This window comes from Nicotiana tabacum, chromosome 20 (assembly GCF_000715075.1).
Source record: "Nicotiana tabacum cultivar K326 chromosome 20, ASM71507v2, whole genome shotgun sequence".
In the NCBI taxonomy this organism is placed as follows: domain Eukaryota; kingdom Viridiplantae; phylum Streptophyta; class Magnoliopsida; order Solanales; family Solanaceae; genus Nicotiana; species Nicotiana tabacum.
Window position 1 is genome coordinate 136,212,270 of NC_134099.1, and position 16,113 is coordinate 136,228,382.

Below are 16,113 nucleotides of genomic sequence, written 5' to 3' on the forward strand. Positions count from 1 at the left end.
ACTTAGAAGATAATTCAAGTCGAATGCCAAAAGCATTTGCTAATCCAAAATTAAATATCATATTTCAGCTGCAAATGCTCCTATTAAATTTAAATCCCTGAAGGATAAAGTTTACTACACGCATGAAGCGTAGTAAATCGATCAGTTCCAAAGGTAACAATCCTTGAAAAATGATAGGAGCAAATGATCAAAATGATCATAATAAGGAGTAAATGAGCTCTAGAAGAGCCCACAACATAACATTTCATGAAACTCCAGAAGAAGTTCAGGTACCTGAAAATAAAGAAAGTTATGAGATCTCAACAAGTTATGCTGCTTAGGAACCGATACAAAATGATCGTTGACGATATATTGATACAATATAGTGCACAATATTGTAAAAGATTATGAGGATCAGACCTGTAGTCCAGGCACTTGGAGATGTCATGCTATTTAAATGCAAGGCATAACCTATATGACTCATTTAATTAAGTCTATATGAAGATCCCTGAAGGATTTAAAATGCCTGAAGCACATAATTCAAAGTCTCGAAAAATGTAATCGATCAAATTACAAAGATCTTTGTACGGTTTAAAGTAATCTGGGTGCATGTGGTATAATCACCTCAGTGAAAATTTGCTGAAAGAAGGTTAGATAAATGATATTATTTGTACATATATTTTTATAAAGAAAATATCATCAAAATTTGTTATACTTATTATTTATGTTGATGGCATAAATCTTATTGAAACTCCAGAAGAGCTCCAAAAGGGTCTTAAAAATGCTTTTACATAGACAAAGTGTACCCATTAACTAAACCAATGGATATTCAATCACTTGAAGTGAATAAGGATCCGTTCCAACCTCTAGAAGAGGATGATGAACTCCTTGGTCCTGAAATACTCTATCTCGGTGTATATGATGCACTTATTTATCTTGCTAATGCTAACAAAAGTGGTGCATATCATATTGGTTATGCAGATGCAAGTTATTTATCCGATCCCCATAAAGCTCGATCTCAAACCGACAAGCAGGAAGTGCATATGATTGAGATCAGTGATTCATTCGAGAAACATGTTGGTTGGAATGTGATAAAAGACCCACAATATTATACAGAGACAATGTTGCATGCATAGCCCAATTAAAGGGAGGATTTATAAAAGGAGATAGAACGAAGAACATTTCACAAGAATTATTCTACACGCATGATCTTCAGGAAAATTGTGACATTGATGTGCATCAAATTAGTTCAAGTGACAATCCAGCAGATTGTCTTTACCAACTTCAACTTTTGAGAATATGGTATACAAGATTGGAATGCGGAGACTCAAATATTTGAAATAAGGTTTTCTCCAGGGGGAGTAAAATGCGCGTTGTACCCTTTTTCCCTTACTAAGGTTTTTTCCACAGGGTTTTCCTTATAAGGTTTTTAATGAGGCAGACAGCAATGCGTATTACTAAATATGTGTACTCTTTTTCCTTCACTAAATTTTTTCCCACGGGTTTTTTCCCTAGTAAGGTTTTAATAAGGCACATTATCTTTTAATGAACATCCAAGGAGAAGTGTTATAAATATATTATATTATGGATGTTCATTTAGTACTCCGTTGTAAATAAGCTTCCTGAAGAAACTTATTCATATGGGACTCCACCGTAAATATGTTTATCTATTTAGTACTCTATTGGAAATAAGCCTCCTGAAGAAGCTTATCACTTCGGTAACCGGTTATGGATAAACATTACCTCCGGTAGAAAATTATCCATGTGAGCACGTAATTTTTGCTTCACGAAAACTACTCCAAAAGAAATCAAAAAATAAAACAAATTGCCTTCGGGTACAATTTTGAGAATTTTGCATGACATTTTGGATAATTATTTTTGTCTGTGAATGTTTATCTTGTTTTAATTAATTAAAAATACAAAAATATATGTTGCATGCACATTTAAGATTTAATTGTGCACTTAGGAATTAATTGAACCATGTTTTATTTTTAAGAGAAAGAAAATCACAAAAATAATGTATTTTTTGCATTTTTAGCATTTCATGTCCAAGTTATGTGATTTTATTTAATTGTGTGTGTTAATTGTTATTAAAAGTAAGATAGTACTTTTATAAATTAATCTAGTCCTATAAGTTAATTTAGGATTTTTGGAATTTTTAGTTTTATTAGTTTAAGAAAAAGAAAGGCAAAATAAAAGAGTGTTAAGTCATATTTGGGCCAAATCAATTTAAAATCCATCATCCCAAATAATTTTTCTTCCCCTTGAAATTGAAACCCGTCCAAGACAGCCCAGATACCCAGCCCATACCCCATCCCCGACCCGGTCTGCCCCATAGCCCAAACGACCACCCCCTTTCTCCATTTTCATTTTCATTTCCAAATCCCTAACAAAAAAAACCCTAAACCACCCGCCCCTCTTCTCTTCATCTTCTCCAAACGACCCCTCCAGCTCCCTCGACATCCATGGCTGCCCTCCTTCTTCTTCTTCGAACCAACGACCACCCGTTCATCCGCCTCACCGACCACGACCAGCTGACCCCGTAGCCACCACCCCACTGCCATCTCCAAGCTCCCGTCGACAACCTACAGCCCAACGACCCTCCAGTCGCGAGCTCCAGCCAGTCTGCCCATCGCTGCACTACTGACCACTGGCCAGCCTTCTCCATCGACGTCCAACACCACCAACAGAAACAACCCGCCTCTCGTCCACCACGACCACGTCCAGCAGCCACTACCAGCTTCGTCCAAACGACCACCTCCCTTCATGCCAGCCCTACTACCAACGACCACCATCGACTCAATCAATTCTTCGACCACAGACGAACGACCAGCGAACAAAACGACCCCCAACCCATCGACTCACCTTCTCCATAACCACCCTCCAATCCAAAATGAGACCAGCCATCCGAGGTCGTGCTCAGTCGTACGTCGAGGCAGTGCGTCGAGGTTCCGTCCGAGTCCATGTTTGTTAGTCAAGCGTCGAAACAGTATTGTGAACGAAGCTGTGTTTCATCGGAAGTTCAGCATTGTTCGACGTCGGATCGTTAGCATAAAGGTCAGTCATAGCTCGTTCACAGATTTTTGCTTTTTCTTTGGAGTTTCGTTTTCACTGTGCGTAACGGAGCAAGAAAGTGCAGTAGTAAAGGTCATATCTGTTACCTCTAATCTATGTTATTCACGGATCTATTTGTGGTTTCGTTTTAATGTGGGTTCATTTTGATAAAGTTTTCGCATGAAGTATCCTACTGCATATTCGTTGAAATTATATGTGTACGACTTTCCTACTATTTTGAGTTCAATTGATGATTGTGTTTAGTGATTTGGATATACTTGTTTGTTCTGTTAAGTTTGTCCTGATATGAATCTGGCCTTGTTGAATTGTCCTAATGTTGTTGATTGGGAGTTAGTTTCATGTGTTTAATTAGTCAATTGTTAGGATTTCTCACTTAAGATTGGTTATAGCTGCTATAGTTTGGTTAATTGATTAGGAGGATTGGATATAGCTGATGGGGTAGAATGGTAATTTCAGTAGTTTCAGGGGTATTTTGGGATTTAAAGTTTTAAAAAATAATTAATTTGAGTGCTCTGTCCACTAAGCACTAATAATATTAAAATAAGGGAGTGTTTAATACATAGTGGGGGACAAGACATTTGGTACTGGGAAACAAATGAATTAAAAGGAGGGAAAACATACTCTAGTGGGGTTTTAAGTAATGGGATTGAAAGGGGGATGGGCAGTTAGAATCTGATAGTTTCAAGGCAGAAATAGCAGGCCTATTTTTGGGTTATAAATGGAGTCATTTAAGACAGATTTGGGGGGGGGGGGTTGGAAGGAAAAAATCAGTTCTCTTTCAGTTTTTTTTATAGAGTTTAGGCTGGATTTTTAACATTTAAAAGTTCAGTAATTTGAAAGTAAAAAAGAGGCTGGTTTTCTTTAATCCTAAAAGGTTCGGTGTGTGAGAGCAAGGAAACTGAAAAGTGAGGTCTTTTCTTTCACTGCTGAATATTAGAACTAGTACTGTTGTTGTTTCATTGGTGTTGTTGGTTGGTATTTCTGGGGTTTCAATTGGTTCTTCCTGAGTTTGCTATTGGTTATTTGCTACTGTTTCATTGGGTGTTGCTGGAATTCTGCTGGTTCCTTTTTTTAAAATCTGTTACTGAGTTGTTCTGTCACTGTGTTGCTGTGTTATTACTGTTGCTGATTGCTCCTTCATCTTCTTGTATTTCCATTATCCAGGTACACGTTCTAAAGCTCTCAAATTTAATGGAAAGAAAGTAAAGAGTTGTTGGAATAGATTTCTGAACTTCCCCTTTTCTTTGTGTTTACTTTAATGTATAAACAGTAGTTCACTTGATATTTAATAGCATGTATTAGAATGACTTGGGAATGCATAAACTGGACTGATTGAATATATTTCTACAAACATGTGAATATAAATTGTAATTAATCTTAGTTGGTGATTACTAGTTATGAAATATACTGTACTTAATTATTCTTCAGTAGTCATGAAATGGTTTCAAATAGTTTATGTCACAAAATAGGTTCAAATAGTTTATATGTTGGTTTAATAGGTCTAATTCTGAAATTGCGAGTTCACTTGAGTAAATAACATCCTTTTAAATAGCAATGTAAATAATGTTAGTAACTAATATTAGTTCTCAAACGTTAGTGATTAATGCTAGCTTGATGTCAGTTTTTAGGCATTGATGCATTTTTCAACAAGTTGTAAAAGGAGTTCAAATATGGCTTTGTATTACACATAATTAATTCCAATAGTCCAGTTCATATAATAAAGCTAGAGTTGAACGGGATCGAAATGGTAGCTGGTTTGTTAATATTTACAACGGCAGGCAGCGGATCTTAAGTTAGGTAGCGGGTTCAAACTAGAAGGTGTTTCCTTTTGTTTGGACCCGGACTTGAACTTGAAGCCCGAACTTTTAATACATGATTAGGATTTTCCTTTATTCATAGAGACAAATAAATAGAAAATCATAGTCACTTTAGGATATCCTTGAATAAAAATGAGATGAGCTTCACCAAATAAAACGCATAGATTGCGGGGCCCTCACAAATGTATGTATTAATTACTTAGAAATCGGGATCGAATTCTTAGCGAACTTCATGGCCATTTCCCAAAATAACCCCGCGTTAGTCTCTGTAGGCGCGTACTTTAAATAACATTACCTTTTTAAACCCGGGTGCACATTTATGTGACCCAAATCCAAACCTCAACGAATTCGAAATGTGTCGCTAATCACGGGTACATTGATTGTGACGTGGTTCGAGATGCATTTCCACAACGTTGCAAATTCCTTTTAAAAAATAATGAATGAAACGAGCCTCGACAAACGAAATACACGAGCTGCGGGGCCCTCTATACGTGTTGGTAAAATTACTTAGACTTCGGGATGAGCCGTTTAGCAAAGTTTCACGGCCTTACCCAAAATAATGATACGCTAGTCGCTTTAGGCGCGCCTTTAATAATTTACTTTCTTAAACTCGGGTGCACATTTATGTGACCCAAATCCAAATCTCAACAGAGTTGAAATGTGTCAATAACCACGGGTGCATTGATGTGACGAGGTTCGAGATGTAGTTTTACGACATTGCAATTCTCGTTAAAAATAACAATAATAAAAGCGGTAAACAGTAAAAAAATTGCACATAGGTTTAACATGTATTAAAATCAGATAAACAAGCCGAATATGACAGTTGAGCGACCGTGCTATAACCACGGAACTCGGGAATGTCTAACACCTTTTTCCAGGTTAACAGAATTCCTTACTCGGATTTCTAGTTCGCGGACTGTAATACCGAGTCAATCTTTTTCTCGATTCGGGATTCAACCGGTGACTTGGGACACCATAAATCTCCTAAGTGGCGACTCTGAATCTTTAAATAAAATCCCGTTTCGATTGTCCTTTAATTGGAAAAACTCCCTCTGCGCTCTTTACGGGGGCGCGGGTGAAAAAAGAGGCATGACAGCTCTGGCGACTCTGCTGGGGATAAAACCTAGAATCTATGGTTCAGGGTTCAGAATTCGAGCTTAGATAAATTGTTATATTTGGCTTTATCTGATTTTATTATATGTTTGGGCCTAATGTGCTAAGTGATGCTTTTACCGCTTTGATATTATCTGAACTGTATATAAACTGTGCCGAAACCCTTCTCTTCTTACCTCCAAGGATGTGCTTACTGGTTGAGACTCCCTATTCTGTTAGTGTCATACCCTGAAATAAGAAAGAGGCCAGACAAGTTACTAAGCCAGATGGCCTTTTGGTTCCCGGTACGTAGCCCCCTCCTCGACTCGAGTTGTCCGCTTGGGTACACAGTCTAGAACAAATACCCAGGTTATAAACCTAGAAAAACTCAACTTCATGCCGGATCCCTAGTAGGAACGTTTGTTTGCATCACTTGCATTTGACTTTGGAGGCTCAACACAGGGGTTGGTTCTGTCTAGGACAGGTGTACCAAAATGACAAAAGACCATCCTGATGCATCTTACCTGCTACTTGTGCATTTGTTTGCTTCGGACTTGCATGCTGACCGGGTTTTGAATATTTTGAGGAAAGAGAGGTAGAGGTACGAGGGTTAAAGAGAGTTAATCGCCTGTTTAAAAAAAACCAATGTCCAAATAGTGCCAAAACTTTGCCGAATTTTTGAGAAAGTGAAAAAAAGAAAAGAAAAAAAAGAGAAAAAAAAATAGTTTTATTTTCCAATGAAAAGAGTCTTGTTTTCAAAAGAAGTTTGTTTTATCGGCCCGAACTACGCCGGTTTGATTCCCACAGGGTGTGAGATACGTAGGCAACCCCCATCGGGTCCAACTTCACTTTTTGTGAAAATAGCCAAAAGAACTAAAATTTTATTTGAAAATAATTAGGGCGACGCCATTTTTGCTAGAAATAGCCGAATGTCCCTAAAAGGGCGCCGGAAGGCTATTTTTGCAAGAACAGCCGCCTGAGGTCACTTTTTAGGTTTTCACCGATTAACCGATGCAGTCTTAAAATCTTCGACCCCCAGGTGCTGAAAGGCCGTATTGGCGAAACCGGGTTTTATATTAAATGAAAAAAAAAAAGAGAAAAGTGTCCATGTTATCTTTGAGTCGATTGAATCGTGATTTTTTCTTAACCACCCTAATAAATGTGTAGAATGAGCACAAGTCAGAAATTACACGTAACAATTGTGAACAAGATCCCTTTGGAATTGCACATGTGGTGGGATGACCTGGGCGAATCAGGGCGCAACACAATCAATCTATACCTGGGAGGCCTCACTGGGTTGCTGAAGATCAATCCTAGGGGGGATGTCATAAAGGCCTTGGTCGCATTCTGGGACCCGGCTCACAACGTATTTCACTTCTCGGATTTTGAACTTACCCTAACATTGGAAGAAATAGCCGGATACATCGGGGGTCCCAAGGTTCCTCTGAGACACCAGTACCTGATCGCTCCAAGGGCCGTAACCGTACACAGGTTCCTAGACTCTTTGAAAATAAGAAGGGGGGTCCACAATCCAGACTTGGCAGCTGGTTTTTGTACTCTACGGTTTATATACAACAGATATGGCCACATAGGGGGGTTCAACAAGCCGGAAAACAAAATTTGTAGCAAAGGAAACCGCCTTAAGTGGGAAGAACATAGGTGTTTTGCATTCATGGTAGCCTTTCTGGGACTCCTGGTGTTTCCTAGAAAAGACGGGAACATTGACATACGAGTATCTGGGGTTGTCAGCATTTTACTCACTCAGGCCAACAACACCCTCGCACCCATGATAGTAGCTAAAATCTTCTGCGCTCTCACAGCCTGCAAAGCCGGGGGAAACTTTTTTGAGGGGTGCAATGTGTTGCTGCAGATGTGGATGATTGAACACCTATGTCGTCATCCTCAATTTATGAGTTATGGGTCGACAGAGAAAACATGCATAGAGGAATTTTCTACGAGGATTGACGGAATCAGCTTACCAGAAGGGGTCACAGAATGGATAGCACGCCTCCGTTCTGTCACTATGGGCCAAATAGAATGGACATTCGGATGGTTGCCTGTGGATGAAATCATATATATGCCAGCCACTGGACCCCATTTCCTTTTGATGGGACTCCGGAGTATTCGGCCCTATGCCCCGTATCGAGTCTTGAGACAGTTGAGGAGATGCCAAATAGTTCCGAAAGATGAATATCTTAGTGGCCAAGTAGTCGAGATCGGGCCCAACGGACAGTTTCCTGAAGCAGCAGTTCGACAAATTTGGAGCGAGTGTCAATACTTAACAGCCAATACATGTGTACGTGATCGGTCTAAGGGTGAAGTTTCACCGGGATACCTTGCTTGGTTTAGGAAAGAAATCGAGTTTGGGAGACCGGCCAAAAGACCCCATCTCCAGGAGTTCGTCTAGGCATCGCAAGAACAATGGGATTGGTTGGCTAAAGAAGAGAGTTACAGGGCAGAAATAGGCAAGCTGAAGCAACAGATTAAAAACCTGGGATTTGAAAGTAGTCTGCAAGTTGACGCCGATCAGGGAGAAAGGAACAAGTTGGCCCAAGAAAATGAGGCACTGAAATCCCAAATTCGACAAATGAGGAGAGATGCTGACAAACAACAAAGGAGTCGGTCGGATGAGCGGTTAATAAAAGGGTTGAAAAAGGAAATCGGTGAGTGTCGGGATGATTTGAAGAAATCTGAGGATACCATAGCACAACTCCGGCCACAATGGGCAAAGAGAACGAAAGAGCGCACACAGTACTTACAGCAGGCAAGGAAAGATCATGAAAAGACCATTGTCAGTCTAAAAAGGAAGGTGACCACCCTAGAGAGCGAGGCAGCTAAACAAGCCAAGGCTTTGAAACCGAGAGTAAACACTACTATAATCTGATGGCCTCGATGGAAGATGAAATACAGCAGTTACGGAAACAACATCTGTATGATTCTCGGGTTTTGAAGGCTAGAGGGGATCAGATAGAACGCCTACTCCTAGGGAAAGACCGAACCAGGAACAAGATTCTGACTATTGCTCGTGCTATTACCAGGAAATGTCGGGAGTGTGAAAACATGACCCGTACTACCTTCTTCTCGACGGTGATGATATTTGTGAAGCAAATCATGTATGAATTGGAACAGCTGGAAAGGAACCTTACACCTAAACCCGCGGCGAGGCCGAATGACGCCCCGCGAGCACCCAAATTTAAAACTTTAATGTGTTCATAGTTTGAATCTGCATTTTCTTTTTCTTAGAGTCTGTTGCCTGTTAGAGTCTGTCTTTATTTCGCATCAGAGTATGTCAGTAGTTATTAAGTTCATACTTGGTTTGGTTTCGAGTCTGTTATTTTCCTTTCCAAAAAGCGTCTGGTTTGTAATAGAATGTTTATTAATGAAAAATCGAAAATTTCCAAAAATTATCTTTTTGCTTTTCGCACTTATAGGGCAGAACTACGCGCGGTCTGATTCATGCGGGGACATGATACGTAGGCAATCCACATAAGATTCGACCACCACTAAAAAGAAAAAGAGAAAAGGCAAAGTGAATAAAAGAAAGAAAAAGAAATAAATAAAAAGAGAGATAAAGAAAGTTTCAGAAACACTTAAACGAGGCACAAACAAAGTAAGCCGGAATGACGCATGCGGTCAAAGCAAAGACATGTTAGAAATGGTTAAACTGCCTAGGAACATTGCATCCCCCAACGTGAAATTGCAATATGTGTTAAACTCTAACGCTAACAAGTTTGTTGTCCTTCCAGAGATTTCGAACCAGTTAGTTTGTTAGAACATTCTGGCAGATTACCATTACCAAACAAGATCCAAAGAGCAGGTATCGGAAAGTTGTCAGTCCCGAAAGTTCTCGGACCACTGATTGGGCCAGATAGAGATTTGAATGAGGGCTGAAAGGCTGTTCGCCGATGTCAACATGATAGAAGCTGGAGAAAGGTCCAGTAGGTTAGATGTGCAGTTTGTGGGGCCTAGGGCAAATATCAACAATTGGATGGCTACTCCCCTTCCTACCCGAAGGGAGTCTTGGTAGTGGGATCTGATTTTTCTTTCTTGTTTTTTTGGATTATTCCAGGGTTGTAATCCAGTTTTGTTTTGTATTCGGCAAAGTGTGAAACTCTGTTATCCCGTATTTTAAAAAAAAAGTGAAAGCTTTTCTCTTCTTATTTTGTTTTAACTTTGTTTTCTTCTTTTCTCTTTCTGAACAGTTCTCTTTATATTGGTTCTAATGATATGGAATGCACAATGGATCTTCAACCTAGTCTAAAAAATCAATCTGATTCCGAACTAATTGTACAAGAGGTCGATTATGATGATGAATCGGAATACGATAAGGATGAAGCCTTCGAAGAGATAAACAGAGAGTTAAGCCAGTTTGAAGAGAAATCCAAGACCAACTTAAATGACATAGAAGCCATCAATTTAGGGGATGCAGATGATATCAGGGAAACTAAAATAAGCATCCACATTGCACCGAATATCAGGGAAGAACTAATCAAAGCACTTATTGAGTTCAAAGACGTTTTTGCATGGTCGTATGATGACATGCCGGGGTTAAGCACGGATTTAGTGGTTCACAAATTGCCCATTAACCCGACATGCCCTCCCGTCAAGCAGAAATTGAGGAAGTTCAAAACAGACATGAGTGTGAAGATTAAAGAGGAAGTAACCAAGCAGCTACAAGTAAAGGTTATTCGGGTGACTCGATATCCTGATGGGTTGGCTAATGTAGTGCCAGTGCCGAAGAAAGATGGGAAGATCAGGGTGTGTGTCGATTACCGCAATCTGAACAGGGCAAGCCCAAAGGATAACTTTCCATTACCCAACATCCATATCTTGATCGATAATTGTGCCGGACGTGAGATCGGGTCTTTTGTGGATTGCTATGCTGGGTATCATCAGATTCTGATGGATGAAGAAGATGCGGAAAAGACGGCTTTCATTACGCCGTGGGGGACTTATTGCTATCGGGTAATGCCATTTGGTTTGAAGAATACTGGGGCAACGTACATGAGATCAATGACTACTGTGTTTCATGACATGATACACAAAGAGATTGAGGTATATGTGGACGATGTGATCATAAAATCCAAGAATCAGGAAGACCACGTAGCAAACCTAAGGAAGTTTTTCCAAAGACTTCGAAGGTATGATATTAAGCTCAACCCGGCCAAATGTGCATTTGGTGTTCCATCTGGAAAGCTGTTGGGATTCATCGTCAGTCGGTGAGGCATTGAGTTGGACCCGTCAAAGATCAAATCCAACCAAGATTTGCCACCGCTGAAGAACAAGACAGAAGTAATGAGTCTGTTGGGAAGGTTGAATTATATCAACAGGTTTATTGCTCAACTCACAACAACTTATGAACCCATTTTTCGGCTACTGAAGAAAGATGTTGCGGTAGAATGGACGGCAGAATGTCAGGAAGCATTTAACCAAATCAAAGGATATTTATCAAATCCACCTGTGTTGGTTCCACCTGAGCCGGGAAGACCGTTAATTCTTTATCTAACGGTCCTGGAGAATTCGTTTGGCTGCATACTGGGGCAACACGACATTACAGGAAGGAAGGAGCAAGCCATCTATTATCTCAGCAAGAAGTTTACAGGCTATGAGGTTAAGTACACTCAACTCAAGAAGACATGTTGCGCCCTAACTTGGGTGGCCCAGAAATTGAAGCATCATCTGTCATCATATACTACTTATCTCATTTCACGCTTGGATCCACTGAAGTATATTTTCCAGAAGCCTATGCCCACAGGGAGATTGGCGAAATGGCAGATATTACTCACAGAATTCGACATCGTCTATGTGACGAGCACGACCATGAAGGCCCAAGCATTGGCTGATCACTTGGATGAGAATCCTGTTGATGAAGAATACGAGCCCTTGAGGACGTATTTTCCTGATAAAGAAGTGATGCATATAGATGAGTTGGAAATGACCAAGGAACCAGGATGGAAGCTTTTTTTCGATGGGGCCGCAAATGCGAAGGGAGTTGGAATATGAGCGGTACTTATTTCTGAAACAGGACATCATTATCCTGTTACGGCTCAGCTGCGTTTCTATTGTACCAACAACATGGCTGAGTATGAGGCATGCATTTTGGGTCTTCGGCTAGCTGCAGACATGGATGTCTAGGACGTCTTGGTCTTGGGAGACTCAGACCTCCTGGTGCATCAGATTCAGGGTGAATGGGAAACAAAGGATTTGAAGCTCATACCATATCGGCAATGTTTGCACGATCTGAGCAAGTGATTTTGATCAGTGGAGTTCAGACACATCCCAAGAGTTCATAATGAGGTTGTCTATGCTTCGGCCACTTTAGCATCAATGTTGCACCACCCAAAAAAAATTCATGTTGACCCGTTGTATATTCAGGTTCGTGATCAGCATGCTTATTGCAACATGTTAGAGGAAGAACTGGATGGCGAACCATGGTTCTATGATATCAAGGAATACCTCAGGATGGGGATATACCCGGAGCAGGCCACCAGAGATCAAAAGAGAGCCATTCGACGACTGACAAATGGATTTTTCCTCAGTGGAGGAGTGTTGTACAAAAGAATACCAGATTTGGGATTGCTGAGATGTATAGATGCTAGTCAAGCCACGAAAGTTATGACAGAGGTACATGTTGGAGTTTGTGGGCCACATATGAGCGGATATGTATTGGCGAAGAAGATTCTTCGAGCAGGGTACTATTGGCTCACTATGGAGCGCGATTGTATCGGTTTCGTGCGGAAATGCCATCAGTGTCAGATACACGGAGATCTGATTCATTCTCCGCCGACAGAATTGCATACAATGTCAGCACCATGGCCATTTGTTGCCTGGTGCATAGATATCATTGGACAAATTGAGCCAGTAATATCTAACGGGCATAGGTTCATCCTAGTAGCCATTGATTATTTCACCAAATGGGTTGAGGCCAAAACTTTCATGTGACCAAGAAAGCAGTGGTCGATTCTATTCACTCAAACATCATCTGTCGATTTGGAATCCCAAAGATGATCATCACGAATAATGGTGCTAATCTTAACAGCAATTTGATAAAAGAGGTATGTCAACAGTTTAAGATTACACACCGCAATTCCACCCCATATCGTCCCAAGGCGAATGGAGCAGTTGAGGCATCCAACAAAAACATAAAGAAAATACTTCGGAAGATGGTAGAAGGGTCGAGACAATGGCATGAGAAGTTACCATTGGCATTATTGGGTTATCGCACTACTGTTCATACTTCAGTAGGTGCAACTCCTTATTTTTTGGTATACGGAACTGAAGCAGTAATACCGACAGAAGTTGAAATCCCGTCCCTTCGGATTGTCGTTGAGGCTGAGATTGATGATGACGAGTGGGTCAAAACCCGTTTGGAGCAGTTGAGCTTGATTGATGAAAAGAGATTGGCAGCAGTATGCCATGGCCAGTTGTATCAAAAGAGGATGGCAAGAGCATATAATAAGAAGGTGCGTCCCAGGAAATTTGAAGTAGGACAGCAGGTGCTGAAACGAATCCTGCCACATCAGGCCGAAGCAAAGGGCAAGTTCGCCCCGAATTGGCAAGGGCCATTCATTGTAACCAGAGTGTTGTCCAATGGCGCTTTATGTTTAACAGATATCGAAGGGAAATGCGTCGACATGGCTATCAATTCTGACGCAGTTAAGAGATATTATGTATGATTTCTTTTAATTGTAATTGTTGTTTGTTTGCACTTGGCATGGTTTCGGAGAATGAAATGACGGAGGCAATTTGTTCTTCCATCCAAACACTTCAACCTTTGCTTCCCCTTTTGAGCCTTATTTATTCTTTCATACCCCTCTTTTGGAATCAGTAATGAAAATGAAAGAAAAGAGAAGAGAAAAATAATAAAGACAAAAGAAAAGTCACAAGAAAAACAAAGGAATTGGGAACTACGTTTGACCTGATTCCTCAAAAAGGATACGTAGGCGCCTCACGGCTCGGTCATAGTGTAACAAAAATAAAAATCCCCAAGCAAGAAACTGGGGCAGAAGTTGTGTTTGTAATTTTGGGAAGAAAGTTTGATTCCAAGAGTTGTAATGTTTTACCCATCAAAATTATTTTGAACCTTATGATACCCCTTTTCTTTTAGCCATACATAAAAACCCATATTGATGTCCAAAAAGACCTCCCGATCAGTATCCGAGAAGTGCCAAGTCATGCAAATGGAAGTCGGGAATAACACTCTGATCCCCAGCAGAGAAGAGGATCATAAGCTGGAAATGAATTGGTAGACGAAAGAATCCCCAGCAGAGAGAGTCATATCGGTAACACTCCAATCCCCAGCTGGAAAAAATAAAATAAAATGAGAGTCTTATCGGTGAAAACCTTCACAGGCACCATAAGGCAACGGGAGTTGAGAGAAATGAGAGAGTCTTATTAGTGAAAACCCCTCGAAGGGCACTATGAGGCGACAAGACAAGATTGGCGGAAAGGATCCGTATTTGGCAAAGAGTTGAGTGCCTGTTTATCCCTAGCAAGATGAGGCCGTCCGAAGGATTGATTAATACAAGTAGACTGGGTTGATTAATCCGGAATACATGACATGATCATTGGGATCGGTTATATCATTCAGATAAGTTCTTTTCTTTCTTTTTCCCCAGCATTTGTTCAGAAAGACTTCTTCTTTTTCTATCTTTTGAAATCATCACTTTTTCTAAAGACTTTATCTCCCCAGCAGTTTGTTTTTGAAAAGGATTTTCAGAGCTTATTACCAGTTTCCAAAATGGTGCAAAAACACAATGTGGATAGGACGGGCCAAAGATAATGCAATGGAACGAGAAAGACGTTCGTTGTAAGACCAAATGATGGATTGGTCTAGGATTTCGGGGAGAGTATAGAGAAAAGTGGAAGCACAATTGGTGAATAAAGAATCTTCAAGAAATAAGAGCATCCCTGGCAGATTATCGACCAAGTCCCAAGAGGGTCGGACAATACGGAGCAGGGAAAGAAGAGGGGGAAAACCATCCCCAGCAGGAATATGATCGCCAACAGGAATATCATCCCCAATAAATAATCCCATCCCCAGCAAGCTTTGGTAATGTAATGGAACACAAAGCTGGGAAAGGAGAAAGAGAAAACCATCCCCAGCAGGAGTGGCACGACCATTCACTACGTTTTAAACTAACAAAATTTTTGTCTTTGATTTGAAGCAGGGACATGAAATGTTATAGATGATGAAAAAACATCATGATACAGGAAAGATTGTCAAACTGGGGCAGAAAATTTTCTTTCATTTTGAAAATTTTCAGGAAGTCTGGTACCCACTTGAGGAAGAAGCAAGATAACACAAGTTTGGGGAGAAATGGTATCCCTAGCAGTTTTTGGAAGAAGGCCAAACAAGTTTTAAAGGAAGCAATTTCAAGAGGAAGATAACACAAGTCTTAAGGGAAGTAGTTCTAGTGGAAGGAAAGCACCAGCTTTAAGGGAAGTAGTCTTTGAAGGAGGAAAATAACATATTTTTGAATAAAACACCGGTGTTATCCCCAGCAATTTTCAGAGGAATGAAACACCAGTTTTGAGGGAAGCAGTTCTGAAAGAAGATAATTTCAAGTTAGAAGGAAAATGGTCCAGGAGGCAGGAAGGAGCAACAACAATAAAACACATTTTTTAAGAAGTTGTTGAAGTCAGGAGCCCGCCTGGAGAATGGAGGTATTATCTTTGAGTTGTTTACTGAAGTTAGGAGCCCGCTTGGAGAATGGAGGTGTTATATTTTTTAAGTCATAATTGAAGTCAGGAGCCCGCCTGAAAAATGGAGGTGTTATATTTCTTGAGAAGGTTGAAGTTAGGAGCCCGCCTGGAGAATGGAGGTGTTATGTTTTTAAGAAATTGTCGAAGTCAGGAGCCTGCCTGGAAAATGGAGGTATTATCTCTAAATTGTTTATTGAAGTCAGGAGCCCGCCTGGAGAATGGAGGTATTATATTTTTAAGAAGTTGTTGAAGTCAGGAGCCCGCCTAGAGAATGGAGGTGTTGTGTCTTTAAGAAATAGTCGAAGTCAGGAGCCCGCCTGAAAAATGGAGGTGTTATATTTTTGAGTTTTAGTCGAAGACAAGAGCCCGCCTGGAGAATGGAGGTATTATGTTTTGGGAAGTAGTGAAGTCAGGAGTCTGCCTGGAGAATAGAGGTATTACATTC